The sequence below is a fragment of the Canis lupus genome, chromosome 36, assembly GCF_048164855.1.
Source record: "Canis lupus baileyi chromosome 36, mCanLup2.hap1, whole genome shotgun sequence".
Classification (NCBI taxonomy): domain Eukaryota; kingdom Metazoa; phylum Chordata; class Mammalia; order Carnivora; family Canidae; genus Canis; species Canis lupus.
The window spans coordinates 10,175,730-10,196,182 of NC_132873.1; positions in this window are offsets into that span (position 1 = coordinate 10,175,730).

Here is a 20,453-nt window from a genome sequence, read left to right on the forward strand (position 1 = left end):
TCAAGGCCTGAAACACAAACGTATCACCTGCAGCACTCTGCCGCAACTTAAGACTTTTCTTCTGAATCCCCGTGCCCATAACTCAGTACCTTCTTCACTCTGAATTGCCTAGGCTGCTGGCTAATGCTTCTTGCCAAAACCCCCTTGATTCTGAGATTGCTCCATTGGCCTGGGCTCTGCCTACTGCTGAGCCACTGCTCATCACACAGCCAGTCTTACATTTGCAGGCTCTCCAGGTCCCCCCTGGGAATCAGCCTAGGTGATTCAACAACACAGGTGTGAAGTAACACTCAGCTGGAGAACTCACGGGGGTGAGAGGCGGTCGGTCTGGGGGTGGCAAACTGAGGAGACTACTGCAGCAAGACTAACAGGGCAAGTGAGAAAAGTTGAGTCAAAATGATAAAGGATAGTTTGGAGTTTTATAAGGCAATTTTACATGTGATATTTATGTGTGGGGAGAAGAAACTGTTAATTGTACATAAGTGTCATGTTTTAACAGACATGACTTAATAGTAGAGTCAGTATTCTGTTTAAAGGCTGGGATGTACATTCTAAATTTTAAGAACATGTCCACATAAATATATAAAATTTATCTAGAACACCTTTTCTAATGATGCACATTTACTTATATTTAATAGCTAACAATTTAAGACTATTAAATGTGAACAAGCCAACATCATGATCACTATGTTCCTTGAATATGAACAGGTTTGAACTACTTGACAAAATTTGCCTTTAAAAAAAAAAAAGATTTTATTCATCCATTCATGAGAGACACAAAAAAAGAGAGAGATGCAGAGACACAGGCAGAGGGAGAAGCAGGCTGCATGCAGGGAGCCTGGCATGAGACTCAATCCCGGGTCTCCAGGATCAGGCCCTGGGCCCAAGGCAGGCACTAAACCGCTGAGCCACCCAGGGTCCCCAAATTTGCCTTTCTTAGTGACTCCCTCTGCTGAGACTGATGGGGCAATTCCTGCTATGATGTGGACATCGGTGAAAGAGCTTGCTGCCGTGAATGCTTGGGTGCTTGGCCGACTCCTGGGAGACATGCAGGGCCACAGCAGGCAAGCAGAAACCCTGGAACCATGGGGGCCCCATTCCTGATCATTGCTCTTATGCTTTAGAGAAGATTTTCATTCTTTTATAAACTGTGTACCTAATATTGGTAAATAAAAATATCTGTATAGTGAAAAAAAAAAAAGAAGAAACCTCTGGGTGCCACTGCTGACCCGAATGGTGGTTGTCTGTTATTTCTTCATTGAACATAATTATTCTGAAAAGTAGTAGATTAGGAAAACAAATATAGTTTAGACAATCACCTGCTGGTATCAATCCTGAGATCACGGTAGAGAGAAGTTAATTTTCCCATAGTTCATCTCACTTCTGCTTCTCAGTTAAGTGTCAAGATTTATAAGCATTATATCTTCTAGGAAGCTCTTGTTTAAAAGTATGTGGGGATAAACTGACAGGGAAAAATGGAAACAAATCACAGGATACCACTGAGGACTTAACTGTATTAACCTATATACTCAAATTATTTCCTTGTCTCGGTCTCTACTGCATCCTGGGCCAGTATTTTACAAAACCAAAGCTCAAAAGAGAACAGACGCAATAGGCAGAAATGTGTAAAAACAAGCCAATATTGAACATCAGGACCACCTCTCATTTGGAACCTCTCATTTCACAAACACTACTTCAGTCACCATCATTTCTGATGACTAGACTATTTTTGAAATGTGCATCTGATTTTTATGATCCTGTGTATATTTTTAGCAATAAGTTCTTAGAAACATACACTTGTCTGTGCATACAAGTATGGGTTCCCGGGTCTACAGTTAAAATGTCCAAGCGTGAACTAGAATTTGCATTAACAAACTAATCCAGTCATTCGGGTGCTGTCTTTCCCCAAAGGCCACTGGAGAACCACTGCTGTATATTCATTTTAATTTAGCCCCTTAGTCTCAAATGTTGAGGCAAATGGTTTTGTTTGATGAACACATCATTTTAAAAAGTACAGATCGAACTTAAATACCTTGAAGCAGAGTACAGATGTCTCTTGCCAGGTCTCATCCCCACCCAGCAGCTCCAGAAGTTACTTACATGCTTGACTCTTGAGGCATTTGACCTTGCCATCCTCGACCTAAGCTCTTCCAGGAAAAATGATCATTACCATTTGCAGAGAAGTATTAAACAAATAAGGTAGACAAGCAACTGTGCTGATTTACACTACTATTTCAACTAACCTTTCTTTTCTTTTTGATCTGGAGATAACCAAAAGCTAGAGAGTCAATGGCTACTGCTGTTTCAATCTAAGAATAGGGATTACCTTTCAATTAAAATATTTTCCTTCAATCATGGATAGACCGAGCTATCTTGGCACAATGGTTTTAAAATACAGGCAAAACATTTTTAAAAATTAATCTGTGGTATCTGAAAAAAAAACAAAATCACTTTTGAATACTGGGCATTATTTTAAGTATAAGAAACTTAAATAATTTTAGAAATTCAATAAATATTTATTTTTCAATAAAAGGTACTTCAGATACAAATAGGATGGCAACAGACTCTGCTGAACAATGCGTACTATTTCTAATCCCCATTGGGTTAATGTGAACTTATATATAAATATGAATTATGTATATATGTGTGGACATATGTGTGCATAGATATGGACTGGTATGCCCCTTGATTTTCACCTAACAAAATTTCTCTAGTTATAACTATTTTACAGTGTCTTGAAACATATCTTCCACATTCTGTGTGGTATATATGAGCAGGACATTTACAAAAATAACCGTGTTTTAAAGTAGAAATGTCAAAAGAAATTAGGCAGTACTAAACAATGCTTTCTCAAAAGGAGAGAGTTTTAGCTCCAAACATTCGCTTATTTTGCAGGCTCAGTATTTTTAAAAGTTAGGTATTAAGTCATACAGAAATGGAGCCAACAACTAAATAATAATTTTTGTCTGTTTTATTCCATGTTTTAATATGTGCTTATTTTTAAATCAAAACAAAATTCCTCAGTCACTGACATTGTTCTGACATAACCATTAGCTTTCATACATATTCCTGATTTTGAAACACAGAGAATGGGAAATCCACCTTGTTTTTGCATCTTTATGAGGACTTGGTTTACAACTGTTTGTTTCACTTATCAATCAATGTACACTGAAAACAAATTATCTTATTTATTATCTCAATAATTCATTATAATTCAGAGATAGAAATGATCCATTACATTCTGTCTCATTCCAAAATATTCTGGAACAATCTCCACTTTTATAATGTGAGTTATTTCTAATTGTTCTTGTGACAGTAGAGTATGTTGACTTAAGAAAAAATGAACTTTCCAGTTTGGGAATCATACAAAAGTTTAAAAAATTGAGTTATCTCAGAAGAAGCAATTATTTGTATATTTTGCAGCTCACGGACATTGATTAAATGTAAATGAATTTGATATTCAGATCCTTTAATATTGTGACACTTACTCTTGAACTCTCAAGATGGCTTTGGCACCACCCCAAGCCTCAGTGCGAAAGGGTGTTAGACATTTATCTGTTCAGATCCTAGGTTGAGCAACAAAACTGCTTTTGTTCAAAGAATAACTAACAGATGAGTAATGAAGTCACTTACCCAAAGCCAAATTCCATTGTCAATAAGAGGAGGTTTGGATTGTATAGTTTCATCTAACAACTATGTTGGAATTTAGATTTTTCTAAGAGAAGTCAGAAAGCAACTGTTCTTTCAACTGGACTGCTCTTTCTCAAGAATATACCAGCAATGTGTGAAGTATTTTCATTTCTTGAGTTTTTTCAGAAAGGGCTCTTGAACTTACATTATACTGTAAACTTAACCTCGGTTAGGTTAAGTTGAAACTTTGATGGGACGCCTGCGTGGTTCAGTGGTTGAGCATCTGCCTTCAGCTCAGGGTGTGATCCCCGGGGTCCTGGGTCCCGAGTCCCACATCAGGCTCCCCACAGGGAGCCTGCTTCTCCCTCTGCTTACGTCTCTGCCTCTCTGTGTATCTCTCATGAATAAATAAATAGAATCCAAAAAAGAAAGAAAGAAAGAAAGAAAGAAAGAAAGAAAGAAAGAAAGAAAGAAAGAAAGAAAGAAAGAAAATTTGACAAATGACTATTTTCTCTATTTATTGTCAATAGTTTTATTTTTTCCAGTAGAACTTTTGAAAGGTATGGGGGCTTCTTGATTATTGTCTTTGTTTTATTTTGCTTTGTTTTCTTCTAAAATGATTTTTAAATACTCATATAGCAAGAGAATCAAATTGGAACTAGGAAGGCAATTCCTTAAGACTGTTTTCCAAACTTAAAATTCCTGTGGCTGTTACTCTGTTGTGTGCATACTTTTGCCTTATGACAGGATACAAATGGAGTTAGGATACATCCTCCAACAAAGTGCAGAAATTAAGCTAACTCCATTGAGGTTTCCTGCTGGGGTACTAATTAAATATATATACTTTAATATCTATATTATATATTTAATATTATTATCTAGGTATAGATTGATACATTTCAATATATATGCATATATGATATATATGTATATAATACCTGTGTATATATATGCACCTTTTGCATCTTTACTTACCATGAAAATGTCTAGAGCTTAGAGAAGACTACCTTGATACTAACTTCTGTGTAGTAACTTGATGGACTCCTCCCAGGTCAGCAGATTTGGCACTTCTCCTAGAAATAGGAATAAATTTTAAAATAAAATAAGAAAAAAAATGTTGTTCCTTTTTTCATGGAGACAACACCACCCATGGAAAAGTATCGAGCTGTTTACAGACACATTTTTAGTACATAGATTTGCACAGTTCTCAATTCTTTTTTTGTTATACTGAATTAACCACGTCCCTGCCACAAAATTATTTCTTCTCAGTCATTATTGTTTTTGGAAATTTTAACAGATTGCTTTACCTAATTTTAAACACCTTTTCTACTGCTGTTCTCATCACTTTTTCTCTTTTCACAGCAAATGTTCTTTCTCATAAATTTTGGTTTTCACATGATTCTGTTACTTTTGGTCTCTATAAGGAACAATTCTTGTGAACTCCAGCATCCATGAAAGGATGCTGTCTTCTCTCCAGGGGTACTTAACCAGCTACCAGTCTTGGTCTCTGATAAATAAACCAGAGGCTTATAATGCTTTTAATTCTTTTTGTGCACCTTTTCAGTCTATTTCTTTTTAGTTTACATTCCATTATTATCATTCTTATTCTTATTATTATTATTATTTCTCAATTTTGAAGCTTTTCTCAAATCTCAGAGTCAAAGGATCATTTCTAGGGACCCCTGGGTGGCTCAGTGGTTGAGCGCCTGCCTTGGGCTCAGGTCATGATCCGGGAGTCCCAGGATCGAGTCCCACATCAGGCTCTCTGCATGGAGACTGCTTCTCCTCTGCCTGTGTCTCTGCCTCTGTCTCTGTGTCTCTCATGAATAAATAAATAAAATATTAAAAAAAAAGAAAAAAAAGGATCATTTCTAGTGTCTACATATTAAGAGAACTCTGTTTATTTACATAGTACCCCTTCATCAGGAGGTGTTTAGAACTCAGAATTTTAGCATATACAATAAAAATGAGAAAATAATCTTGTCTTAAATCTATAAACTTTTCCAAGAGCAGCACAACAGAATAGTCACTAATAAAATTTATGCATAGGGAAATAAATAAATAAATAAATAAATAAATAAATAAATAAAGGCATATGTTTTTATTTATTGTTTTTCCATTTTTTCCTATAACCATGGCCTGGTTAATCTAATAGTTTTTCACTGTTCTTTGAACCCCCAGGTAATGACAGGCTATTAGGTCACGCAATTACCTGATTTATTGTTATAAGTTCTACATGTTTATACTTTCAGATTTTTCACTACAATGGCAAAAAAATCTAGACTTGGAGGAGGCTGTTAGACAAAATTTCTCTAACATTCATTAAATTTATCTAAGGACTTTGATGGATACTTTTGGTGTGGTCTCTTCATTGAAATTCAAAGTAATTAATTGAAATAAAGCCCTGTATTTGTGCATGCATTCTGAGTAATTAACTGAAATGAAACACATGTATTGCTAATCTTGCATGCTGTGATTAAGATAGAAATAAAGACATCCATCAAACTAGATTACTTCTTCATCAAGGAGGTGCAGAAATATCTCCACAGCTGTTTGGTTCATTTTAATTGTATCAGAGCCTCTTCTATCACAGGTTTAAGGGAGACAGTCCCCCCCCCATTAAAAAAGAGAATATTAGGATATAAGAGTATACTAATCAGTATGTGAAAGGAATTACAGTGCATTCAAAGGTCTCCTCACTAGTAACATTAGATTAATTAAAGAAACAAAAAGCATTTATGTGTTCATTGATCTATTTTCACTCTTAGATGCATAAATAGACCTGGGATGACCAGATGGGCCCTAAAATTTATTATCAAATGTGTTCAAATGATCCCTTATGACCTCTCTAACCCCTTTAAGAAATGAGAAGAGTGCTACTATCCTTATTTGAAAAAGAAATCTAATTCATGACCAAAAAAAAAAAAAAAAAAAAGACATTCGATTTTTCTTAAGTTCATATTCCTCCCTCCAATAGGAATATAGTTTCTAAAAGCACCTTCTTATTCCAAGAAGAAATGACTCACTTACTCTAACCAATTTCTTGGTTAGTTACTCAGAATTACCCCTAGAAAGGAGTTTGGGTCACTCAATAGGACAGGAGAAGAGCAGAGTAAGACCAGAAGTTGTCTCAGAATAATGAATGATTTGACACAAAGTGATTCCTTGAAAGCCAAAGTTGCCATTTCAGGAAATCCATTCTCTTGTGGTTCAGTGAGCCATGAGGGAGGTGAGCTGAACAGAATGAGAATAAATCAAGATTGAACATTTCACGGATATAGAGCCCTCTCTTTAGGTATCTTAAAATGCTGCAGGAAACCCTGTTTTTCATAGCACTCATTGTGTGATAAAAATCTACTTATTTTCATCTTAAAGACTAAGTGAAAAACTGTAAACTTCAGTGATTTGGGAGAGAAATATATAACCACATACATAATAACTTGAACCAGCAAAAAGTCGATCTAATTACTTATAATTACTTTAGCAATTAGCTGTGCAAAAGAAAACTTTGATTTTAATAAACACATGTTTTTTCCTCATTCTGTTGTATATGTAAGGATTTATATGATTTCTATCCATTTTTATTGGTCTTCAAGTTAAACACAAACATGACTTTAGACTCCTAGACTTCAGGAATCTGTAGGTCAGAGTAGTTCAGTTGCAAATGCTAAGAGATAGACACATGCAGATCCCTGGTGACAAAATGACTGAACCCGATGCTTTGTTTAAATTGGACAAGAAAATATGTATACCATTTAAAAAAAATAAATTGAATAACATATTAAATAGTGATACTGAAAATGACATCTAATTATCGCATAGAATCCAAGTATTAAAAAGAATCTCTATGCTTTATTTTTTTTTAATCTCTATGCTTTAAAACTTTAATTATAGGGGCACCTGGTTGGATAAATAAAATCTTTTAAATAACTAAATAAAATAAAACTTGAATTATAATGGCCAAATCAAATGGCAGCATCAAGAATAAATTGAAAAACATATGTTAAGCTTGAGAAAAACAAAAACAATAGGAAACAAATATAACAAAAATATTTCTATAAAAATGCATTTATTGACATAGAAAACGCTATTGTTATGCTAATTTTTTTAAAAAGCTATCAAAGAGTTTCTTATTCTATTTATGTCATATAACATAGAATCAATAATATTATGTTACATGTAATAGTAATTGATAATATTGACATAAATAAATTATCTATTGGCCTATCAGCCTATAAATGACATATTCTAGAAGTATATACAACAAAATTTGAACAATAGTTGTACAAAGTGGTGAAAATATATTTATGACTTTTAATCATTTCTATGTCTTTTAACTATCTTCAATAAATATATATTACTTATGTCAAATACTATTTTTAATTCAGGACACCTGGCTAGCTCAGTTGGTAGAGCTTTTGACTCCTGATCTCAGCGATGTAAGTTCAAGCCCCATGTTGGATGTAGAGGTTATTTAAAAATAAAAGAAATCTCTAAAAATATCTATTTTTTAATTCAATTCAAGATACTTTGGGTTCATTCTGGCAGTTGTTTAACCATATGTAATTCAGATTCCTTTGCCTTTCCAGTGAAATATTTCCCAATGAAATATCCATGGAAACACAACAAACAATATAATTTCTCAACAGCACAGAAAATTAAGAACCTCTGTCAGCTAACTAACTTCTCTTTAAGGAATTACTCCTTGTACAGGGTGAGTTAAATAAACTGAGAAATGATGAGGCACAGCCAGCTCACTGGAAGACCTTTCTCCCCATGTACTACTCCTGCCTCCAAGGATTCCAACAACAGGGATGCAGGGCCTCAGACCAGAAAAATCTAAATACTATCCTATTCCTGAATTGCCTGCTGAGATAGTCAGAGTTGTCTCCTATTCCTGCACCAGATCTTGCATCTTTTTTACAACTACTTGAAGACTGAGCTTCCAGGAATCCAAAAGGGCCAGAGACACAAGGGGAATGAACAGCCGTGGTGAAAGGAGAAGAAACCGAAAGAATACTTGGAGCATAAGACTCAGGAACATCAAGAATTATTGAAAGAAGACCAGTCAGAGCATTGTCCTTGGCCTTGGGGATAGAGGCAAGATGGGGGACAGAGGCTGTGTCCCCTTGGGAAGGGAAAGGAGCACAGGTTTCCTCTCTTGCTCAGAAGCCTTCCTTATTCTTAAAGCAAATCCATGGGATAGAAATAATTGTCTCTGTTTCAGGGGAGACCAACAAAGCCCAGAAAGATAAATATTTGGCCTAAAATCACAGAAAATGAGATTTTAAATCCTCATAATCAACCTTAGCACTCCAAATGATGAAGCTGGTACTTTCAAATGCAAATGCTAACAATCAGATTAATCAAATGTCAGCATCAATACACTGAAAAAAATAGATTTATTTATTTTTTAAGACTTTATTTGAGAGAGAGAGCATTAGTGGGAGAAGGAGTTTGGGAGAGGGAGAAGCAGACTCCCACTGGGCAGGGAGCTTGATGTGGGGTGCAATTTCAGGACTCTGAGATCATGACAGGAGCCAAAGGCAGATGCTTAACCAACTGAGCCACCCAGGTGCCCTAAAATATGGTTTTTAATTTTTTCGTTTTCAAACTAATTGTTTCTTTACTTAACTAGTGGTTCTAGTGTCCTTGGAGCCAGTGAAAGTGATAAAATTATCACCATTATAACTTTTTTCTAATCTCAATAATTTTTTAAGATTTATGATTTATTATTATGATTTAGTGACAGGGCTAGAAATATATATATACAAATAAATAAAGCCAATAGGCTGCTGAAAGTACCTCATCACTATAACCTACAATTTTTTAGTAGCCCTTTGCTAATGGGATTTAACTTGTCACTATCATTAGTTTCTTAACCACGTGAGAAGAGGAATGATATCCATAATTACACAGACTTCCCATACCATGTTTTGCATACAATGAAAACTTTAAAATATTTTTGATAGGAGATTAATTAGTCCTAGGTGGCTTAGAGGTAATAGTTGTGGGATCCTTTTAAATTAATGCAACTTGTGAATTCCTCCTGAAATTCCTACTATAAGTGGTAATTCTACCTAAAGTCCATTTGGTATAAAAAAATCAATGCTTTCAACCAAGGACAACATCATTTCAATTTGTACTGAATAGGAATTTAAGTGCTGCTAAGTTCACTGCCAGCAAAGGACAAACACAGATAAGGGATGTAGATTTGCATCACTCTTCAACTACTGGAGAGCATTTTTATTTTGAACAGGATAATAGTTTGCTAATGTTCTAATATACAAACTTCACAGTATGCAATTTATGCAATTATGTTATTATGAAGCAGAGTGTCCTGTATCTCCTACAGAAGACTAAATATGCCTCCTCATATAGAAAATTCAGCAATCTATAAAGATTCTTTTTCATAAGACAGGTGGAAAAGCCAACTTGGTAGTCTAGGCTTTATATCAAATAGCGTTTGATCTGATACTTGATATTAATTGTTTTTAAGTGTGCGAATGTTATGTTATTTACTGTGTCTAAACCACAAATGACTCCTGGCAAGACCTCATACCATTAACAATAAGATTAGCAGAGGAAAATTCAAAAACACTCATGGGGATTGTTTGTACTTTTTTTTTTTTTTTTTTTGTCGAGTATGTTTTTGCTCTGTGGGATAGAAGACAGTTTAAAACAGCACTGCATGAAAAAAGAAGCAACTGACCGCAGCCTGCAAGCATGCTTCAGGGAAGCAGAGGTTTCCACCGCTCCTCTCAGCAAAGGGGAGGTTTCTAACGGTCCCCTGCTGACTTCAAATGTGCTCGCAGCCTGCACCCAGCAGCCACAGTGGAAACTTACCGGTGTGATAATAATCACTTAGAGTGAGACTGTGGTGCAGACCCTTTCCCCCCAACCAGAAATCCCCCGAGTAAAAGCTTTATCCCCTGGAGAGACACAGAGATGCAAAGACATAAAAACAGGTGTACATTTCCCTGACACTTAGAAAAATCGGGTATGAACAGCTTTTCACTCTTGATAGCCTCTGAGTCAAAAAATTAGCACAAGCACAGCATTACCTGGGCTTTAGGCATCGAACTCACAAGTGCCTTAAAACGTTTGTTGAGAACATCTTTAACATGAAAAAAGGGATAATCTTTGTCAAAAGAAAAATAAACTTCTGGTAGAGAGAGAGACTGAGTGTGTGTGTGTGTGTGTGTGTGTTTACATGCTCCTGTGTATCTATATGGGTAAATAAAATACTAGAATAAAGCACACCAATATTTTAAGTTATTGTCTCTGGAACATTGGGTGCAGGGTAGAGTAGGAGCCACTGCTTTTACTTTTTCAATTTCTTCATTGCTTGCATTTGTTACAATCACCATACAATAGCACGGTAATTATTTTTAAAGCCTTTTTTCACAGTTACTTTGAACAATTTCCTCTAATAAAGGTAAACTCTGTTCTCTAAGAAAACTGCCCTAGATTTTGTGTAGAACAATTTTCAATTTGAAACAATTTTATTTACCTTTGCTCTAAAAGCATTTTGAGAATTCCAAAGTTCAATTAACTCTCTTCAATACAGTTCATTGTTGCCAGAAACAAAAGCAAAGGTTCTTGTTATATCTGTGAATAAAAAGATTTGTAAGTTGGAAAAAAAAGAACTGTCTTAACTTTTTACAAAAGGTGGGGTTTAAGTAACTATGTGTAATAAAATGTGCTTCAAGGATCAGCATTCTGTGGATCATTAAATTCATGATGGTGATTTTTAATTAGATTCAACGTTTGTATGTCACTTTCCAGATTACAAAACGCTTTGCTCATTCATGACCACATTTTCTGCAACAACAGCGCTCTGAAATGGATGTTAAACTAATTTTAAGGAGGAGTATGATCTAAGAAAGTTGAAAAAATGGCAAAGTCCACGAAAACACTACATACTATAAAAAATATTTTTGCTACATAACACTGAGCTACCACTGAACGCTGTAAAAACCCTAACAGAGATTCCTAAATGCTAGTGATTCAAGGATATCAATGATTCACCCCTCTCAGAAAATTTCATGAGGAATACACATAAGACAAAAGAACTCAAAAGAAGCTCTACTTGAACACAGGCGAACTTGGTGCTAGGGCCCACATAAATCAAGGTGTCCTAATCTTTCTCTCCCACATCCTTACTTTTCACTCTATCCAAACACACGCAAGACTGGAAAACAACATTTCTGAGAAATCAGTAGCATGTTCTCTCTCCAGATGTGGCTGCCAATGCTAGGGAAAAGCTAACCTCACTCTCATATTAAAAAGGTCTGTGAAAAAAAAAAAAAAAAAAAAAAAAAAAAAAAAAAGGTCTGTGAAAGCCACCTTACAGCTTAATTAAGGACATGCTTTAGGATCACCTGTGGATCATTCTAAATTTATAGACCCCCAAGGCAGGCCAAACTGAATCAGCTGAATCAGTATTTCTGAGGGTGAAGTCCTAGTGTGCATAGACATATTAAATATATGTCCTTATTTAAATCTCTACAGGGGATTATCATGCCCTGAATATAAAATATTTGTAGAGAAATCTAGGATAATAAAAAGAAAAGTATCTGGTGGAAAAATAATTTGAAGAGCATATACTTCATTTTCCCAATTCCAAAATTGAGATTTAAGATTTACCTGAAAATTAACAAACTGAATGCAATGACACATAAATTGTGCCCTTAGATACTGTGAATCCAAATCCTCTTAGAGCTAGCATAAGGTCCCCATGGTAAAGTGGGTATTTGCTAAGTTGCTATTGCCGGTGCACCACCGTTTTTAATTTTGTAAAAGTTAACCATCAGAAACTTTTCTCAAGAGAATTTAAAAATTCTCCAAAGAGTCGATCCCAATGAAATGAACAGTTTCCTATTTATTAACATATAGAGAGAACCTTTTTTTTTTTCTGTCACCAAAGCACTTTTCAAACTGAACCATATGTGACCTAATAGCAGAAGCCTTGTATATGCATATCACTTCCTTTAAGAGAACTCAGGCGTTTAGGGATGCTCAATCATCACTCCAGAATTCCCATGAAGGGGGGGAGAAAGAGTTAATTCTCGATATGTGTTTAAGCAATTGAGGCATACACATATTAATAAGTTAACAGGAGTCTGCAGCTAGGCCAGAAATAGAATCCAGGTTACATATTTTTAGACTAGTGCCTCTTTGATTTTCACACACAATATGATACTTACCCATATGCTTTAAAAGGACACAGCTTCCAGCAAGGAGAATAGCAGAAAAGAGAGACTTTGTGTAACCCCGGAACGGAGGAGAAATCTTCCTGGCATAAACATGTGTGTATCCGAAGTGTTTTCTTCAAACCCCTGCCTGTTCCTTTACATCCCCTTTCTGTCACCCCAAGAGGCCTCCCTCCAAGGAAATATGTGACTCTCAAGGAGGATAGTAGTCCAGCTACTTTTTAGATTCTAAGCACGCTATTAGGCACTTAACACCAATATTTTTTTTTAATGGGCACAATGATCCCACAAGAGAGGTGTTATTTCCAGTTTATAGTTAAAAACAAAACCAGACAAAAACAAAAACCTGAGGTTTTCATGACTTAACCAAATGAAAACTTGAGTTTTTTGGACACATCCCTGAAGGTAATGAAAAGTTAATATTTCAGCTGTTTCCATTTAAACAGGGACTGACTTTGAATCCTTTCAGGTGATAGATCAGATAAAGAGAGGAAAGATAGCCCAGTGGAGACCAGTGGTAACTCGTGGTCTCACTCCTAAAACTATCTTAGAAGAGAAAATGATAAGGGAGTCACCGAAGCAACCCACTGGAGTATAAAAGTAGGGAATCTGGGATTAGATCGCCAGGTTTAAATACTAGCTCTGCATTTTATTACCTTTCCGACCTTGGACAAATTACTTACATCTTGGTTATCATTTCCTCCTCTTTAAAAAGAAATTATTCCTATCTCACAGGGTCGTTTTGAGGATTAAAAGTAACAATAATACAGGTTAATGTTTGGTTCTTTGCATGGCACATAGCCAGTACCCAGCAAATACCAGCCACTGCTATTTCAGAAGGCCTAACGCAGTTTGAGAGCTTGGTGAGGACCCCACACCCCCCGGGGCTGCTTATCTTCTGTGTTATCAATAACAGCAGGCAGCCAATCACAGAATAGCCTCTGGCCAATCATCTTTCCTCCAATAATATTATTAGTACTTAGCATGATATGAGAGAGATTTTCTGTACATTTTATTCAGGCCTGCATCGGTTTGGAGTTGTTAAAAATACCTAATACTTATTGAGCACTTACTCTTATCCAGGCTCGAAGTGTATTAATTTATTTAATTCTCAGAATAATGCTATGAGGAAAGATGCTGTCACTACGGATAATGTCACCATTGAATAAATAACAGATAATAAGAGGTGAAAGCAGGACTCGGATCCAGGTATTCGGGCTGTTAGAGCGCACTCTGAAGCATTTTGCCCCTGTGTTTCTCACTGGGGTGTGCATTTGATCATTTCATTCCCTCCACTCAGCTTCCCAGACGACATCTATAAACTTGCTTTATTACTCTCCATTCCCAGCATTTTAAAGCCTTGACTTCCTTTGTCATGTGGATAGGCATCATCTAGACTGAGTCATAGAAGAGGATAAAGGAAGATCTTGATTTCTTATTACCTGACAAGCCCTTTGCTTTGGGATTATAGCATTCCAGAGTTCCACACCTGGTCACACCATTTGCTGCCAGGAGCGCCTTATGTCAAGTCAGCACATTACCAATGTCCTTTGAGTCTTAAAAATTGAAAAACAGTGACTGTAAAATTTGATACTGCTCATTAAACTAAATGTAAAATAAAAATCTTGCATAAATAAAATTTAGTGCTAACTTTTTTGTAACATGAAGGGCAATATATTAAGAACAGTGTATTTTAATACAGTGAAAGAATTTCCAACATTAAAAATCGGTTCCTGGCTGTGCTACGTGGCAGCCGCCTACTCTGATCATAGTACAGACTCTTCAGGAGAGAATCTTCCGCATCTGCAAATTAATCCAAGTTTCTAGCCACTTGTATTATGTAAAACAAGATTTGTTCAAGGCTTCCAATGTCATCTGCAATTAGTTGATCGCAGAGAGTGAGACTGTGAATAAAGATTGTAATTAAGTGCTCTTTCTCGTAACATTCATGCACACACGCAGAAAGAGTGAGAGAAGCTTTCTTTCAGTATCTTTTTTTTTTATGTGACCGCAAGAACTCAGTCTCATATTTTCCCCCAGGCTTGGAGGTGTTTCTCAGTCCAGGACGGCCAAGAGGAGCCTAAAGTGGCCTAAATTGTCTCATCTGTTTACTCCATAGCACTATGTGTGTGTGTATATATATACACACAAGAAAAAAAAAATATATATATATATATGACCTACCATATGTCCCAAGGGTGGGAGGCACTGGCTAAAACATTGTTTAGTGCTCTAGTTCACTGTATAACTGTGTTAATCACTTCTACACACGAACATACTCTTTCAATGAGCAGCCTATATGATTTATTATTTTTCCCTATATACCTTTGTTCTGATTACATGGATCGATGTCCAATTCAAAAAATACGGCTTTATATTACATACCTTTTTAAATTTCACTTTTCGAGTAATTCATTCTTATTATATTTACAAGGGTTTTCCATTTGAGAAGTTTGAGAAGCACTGCTCCAGGCTACGTAGACATTGATTAATGGGAAATTGAGCCTCTCCTCCTTCCCACAAAGGAATCTCCCTATGCTTATTTATATTTAAAGGGTCAGGCTTGATTTTATCCTCTCAGAACTCAAGCCAGAAGTCATACCTGCCCCCTCGAAGTTTGGAAGAATCGTGGTCACTTCTTGCTGGGTAGCCCGCATGAGAACATGAAGTCGTGGTACTGGTAGAGTCACCCAACACAAAGCCCTGGTGTTTTACATGAAACCTGGCTAGCAGAAGTCATACCTCTATTTGTTTTCCTATGACTAATACTTGAGCACCTTCTCCCTGCCTGTCGAACCCTCACCAGAGCTGTCAATATAAGTGCAATTTCTGCCCATTAATAGTTTTCTGAAAACTTGACTGTCAACACCCTTTTCCCATTGTTACCCTCAGCCTGGTTTTCAGTGTTCAAGCTTGTTGGATTGCCTTACATAGCCTGCCCCCAGGTTAATGGGATAGCATGTGTTCACTGTTTCTGGTGGATTCTGTTGCCTCACAGATTCAGAATCTTCGTTCAAATTCATTCACCTGACGTGGTGTAGGGATCAGCCTAGCAGCCCCATTTTTTTCCTTTCTACCCTTATTTTAGGGATCAATTGCCCTTCTATAACTATAAACCCGAGGTCAAGGGTACCTCAACTCATCCTAACAAATAGCAGTAACTGAATTTCAGCTGGAAGGGATTTGGGTCTTGATTCTTTTTATTACCAAGTAACAATTGAGCTTGATCACCTTCATTACTAGCAGGCTTCAAGTTTTACTCATTAGTAGTCTTTGCCAAAGGATGTACATCACATATATTAATTCTGCTTCCCTGGAAATCCCCTTACATAATTTAAAATTTTTGTTAACCTTAACATTTTTCAGACATCACAGTTCATTTTAGACTTTAGCACCTCTGACATTATCCTGACAGTCAGTATCACCGTAATATTTAAGTATGTGGCCTTTCTTCTTGTGTTTCACCAATTTAAAATCTGATCCTGTCAGTAATTTCCTGGGAAGTTACACTGGTTTCGCTCATCGCTTTGTTCTTTTTTTTTTCTTTTTTTTATGCAGCCAGTATGCAAAATGCATTGTTCACTAGCACCAATTTCCCTAATAATTTTCTTTACCTTTTATTGGATGAAACTATCGGTGAGATAAGACAAGAATTTATCAAATGCTCTGCTTTTGAGAAATGAGATTTTCAATTGAATGTGTACTTGAAGTCTAGTTTGTCATTCCCACCTGGTGAATTTAATTTATTCACTTTCTTTAACCAGGTCCTTGTAGTCTAGTCCTACGGTGATAATAATAGCTAATATTTATTGAGCAACTCCTTTATGCCAGGAAATTCATGTTTAATCTCATGTAATTCTTACAGCGACCATAATCCACATCGTATAGGTCAGGAATTTGAACCACAGAGATTAAATAAATTGTCCAGTGTCGCCAGCTGTAAGTGCCATATTCAGGGTAGGATCTCAGGCAATCCAGCCCTAGTTCAGCCTTGTAACCACCATGATATGGTACTACCTAATTTTGTTTCTAATCTTCTTTTATCTTCACACAAATACTCTCCTCAATTCTCCAGATTTTTATGAAGGAATATATCTTTTTGGCACACAACTATATTCTGTTCTCTTAATAGTGGTTCTGTTTCTTTTGAACCAAGAATGATCATATCCTTTCATAGTGCATTTCCAGTAGCAAATTCCCTCCTTTCTTGCTTCTCAGTTCATATTCACTTTCATGTCACAATCTCAGCTTCATTTTGTTTTTTTGTTTGTTTTTTGTTTTTTTATTTATAATAGTCACAGAGAAAGAGAGAGAGAAAAAAAAAGAAAGAGAGAGAGAGAGAGAGGCAGAGACACAGGCAGAGGGAGAAGCAGGCTCCATGCACCGGGAGCCCGACGTGGGATTCGATTCCGGGTCTCCAGGATCCCGCCCTGGGCCAAAGGCAGGCGCCAAACCACTGCGCCACCCAGGGATCCCTCATTTTGTTTATTCATCATGTTTTTCAACTATTCTAGCCCTTAGATAATGCACAGGAAGAAAAAAAAAAAAGATGGTCTGAGGAAGTTAATCTAATGTACCTCCCTCAAAAGTATAGTAAGTTTTAACAAATACAGGAAGGAATATACCCTTCTATTCCTATTACTTCTATTAGATATTTTTAAGGTGAAAATACTGAAGAATGGTCATTTGTAAGGTTAAAATTGGAAGAAATTTTGGAGTTCATCTAATTTAACTCTCTATGTTACCGTTGTTTTTTTATTTTTATAAAATACAGTCTATAATTTCAGATACAAAAATGCTACATACAACCATATTTAGATATCTTCTAAATTATAATCTGAGATTTCTTTTTTTATAAATTTATTTTTTATTGGTGTTCAATTTGCCAACATATAGAATAACACCCAGTGCTCATCCCATCAAGTGCCCCCCACATCGCCTGTCACCCAGTCACCCCCCCACCCCACCCCCCACCCATCTCCCTTTCTACCACCTCTAGTTCATTTCCCAGAGTTAGGTTACCTTTGAAGAGAAGATACTTGCATATGTTAAATGATATGCCTGTAGTTAAACCAAATTCCTTTTTTTTCCAAAGTAATGCTTTCAGCAAGTGATCAATAGTTAAAATGATATTTAGTTGTAAATTTAACTATATTCGTTATCATTCTGCAAATCTTTCTCCCAATTTATTAGGTAGTAAATTTAAAATATACCCCTTTATCATTTTGCATTTTGAGTTTCTAAGGTTACAGTGTTTCAATTATATCTGTAGTGATAGATTCAGAATGCGTGAAAGACTAGATCTTGTAACATAAAAACTTCTACTGTAATTAGACAACATGTATTCTGGAAAAGACATGTAAAACCAGCGTACATAAAAATTCTATAGCATTTCTAATGAAGAAACCTTTCTAAAATTTCAAATGTAGGCAAAAGGAGAATAATAAAAATAGAACACTGGTTCTCAAAGCAATCTCAACAACAGGAAAATGTGTATTCAGTGGGAAAGCATACAGCCCTTTTTTTTTTTTTTTAAACACTAAAGGCTTTTTTATTTTAATGACGTTAGATTCCCCTCCCTTCTTCCACCCCAAAATGTGTTGGGTTTCCTTCAAATGACAGAAAATTATGAGTGCTAATGACAGAAAACTTTGGCAAAGAGGAAGGTAAAAAATGAGGGTTGTTTTGTTTTAATGAGCTGTTGCCCTCTCATTTTTTTAAGTGGTAGAGTATATTTGTGACCATTTGGATGCTTTCTGCCAAAGGAGAGAGATCTTGTCCCTTGCACAGCAAGATAAAGTCCAGAGGCAGGACTTTTAGTTTTTCTTTTCCTGAATTGGAACTACAACAGATTTCTTCTCTCATTCTAGTAACACTATATTTGATAAGGTAAAAGTTCCCCGTGGTTGTCTAATTCATTACAGGCATTCCTCATTTTATTGAGTTTCGTAGATACTGTAGGGTTTGGTTGGTTTTTTGTTTGGTTGGGTTTTTTGTTGTTGTTGTTGTTGTTCCTTTTTGCTACAAATTAAAGGTTGGGGGATCCCTGGGTGGCTCAGGGGTTTAGCGCCTGCCTTTGGCCCAGGGTGAGATCCTGGAGACTCAGGATCGAGTCTTGCATTAGGCTGCCGGCATGGAGCCTGCTTCTCCCTCTGCCTGTGTCTCTGCCTCTCTCTCTCTCTCTCTCTCTCTCTCTCTCTCTGTGTGTGTGTCTTTCATAAATGAATAAATAAATAAAATCTTTAAAAAAAAATTAAAGGTTGGTGGTAACCCTGTGTCAATCAAGTATATTGGTGCCATTTTTCTAAAAGCATTTGCTCACTCAAAGCATTTGTGTCACATTTTGATAATTCTTTTTTTAATATTTAATTTATTTATTTGAGTGTGTGTGTGTGTGTGTGTGTGTGTGTGTGTGTGTGAGCATGAGCTGGAGGAGAGGCAGAGGGAGAGGCAGACTCCTGCTAAGCCGGAAGCCCAGTGCAGGGCTTGGTCTCAGGACCCCAGGATCATGACCTAAGCCCAAGGCAGATGCTTAACTGGCTGAGCGACCCAGGGACCCCACATTTTGATAAGTCTTGCAATATTTCAAACTTCTTCATTATTATTACATTTGTTCTAGTCATCTGTGGTCAGTGACCATGACTTGCTAAAAGCTTAGATGATGGTTAGCCATTTTTAGCAATATTTTTAAATTAAGATATGTACATTGTTTTTAGACATAATGCCATGCACACTTAATACACTACAGTAGTATAAACATAACTTTAAATGCACTAGGAAACAAAAAAATTCATTTGACTTGTTTTGTTACAATATCTGCTTTATTATAGTGGTCTGGAACTGAACTCACAATACCTCCAAGATATGCCTGTATTTTGCCATAAGTGTAATTTACTGACACATTTTATTAAAAATACATTGGTTTTAAATGTAAGCATTGACAAAAACAAAAAACAAAAAAAAACAAAAAAACCCGAGCATTATGAAGAAACATTTTCAAAATCTGTAATTTGATGATAAAAATTTACATAAGTAGGTCAAAATGAATATTTGGGAAGTCTGAGAAAATTAAAAAAATTAAAAATTAAAAATTGTGGAAAAACTGAAATTGCACATATGATACATATGCATCTGATATCATATTAAAAAGAAGACTCAAAGGTAAAAAATAAACTTGAAGGAAACTAAATTTCATTGCATATTAAATGCATCATTTATGAGAATAAAAATTTGCAAACGGGCTTGTGGAATGGCTTGACAATGATATAATAGAAAAATAGGGACACTTTGGTGACTCAGTCATTTAAATGTCTGACTCTTAATTTCAGCTCAGGTCATGATCTCAGGGTCATGAGATCAACCTCCAGTAGGGATCCATGCTGGGCATGGAGCCTGCTTAAGATTCTCTCTCCTCTCCCCCTCCTCACACATGTGCCTTCTCTCTCTGTGTGTCTCTGTCTCTAAAACCAAAAAAAAAAAAAAAAAAAAAAAAGGAAAGAAAAGAAAGAAAAAAAGTAATGATCTCAACAAAGAAAATCATTTCTTCTAGTAATGGTGGTCAACTATTGACAAGTGTCTCCTCCTTGTCAGCCACCTACTGTGATGGGA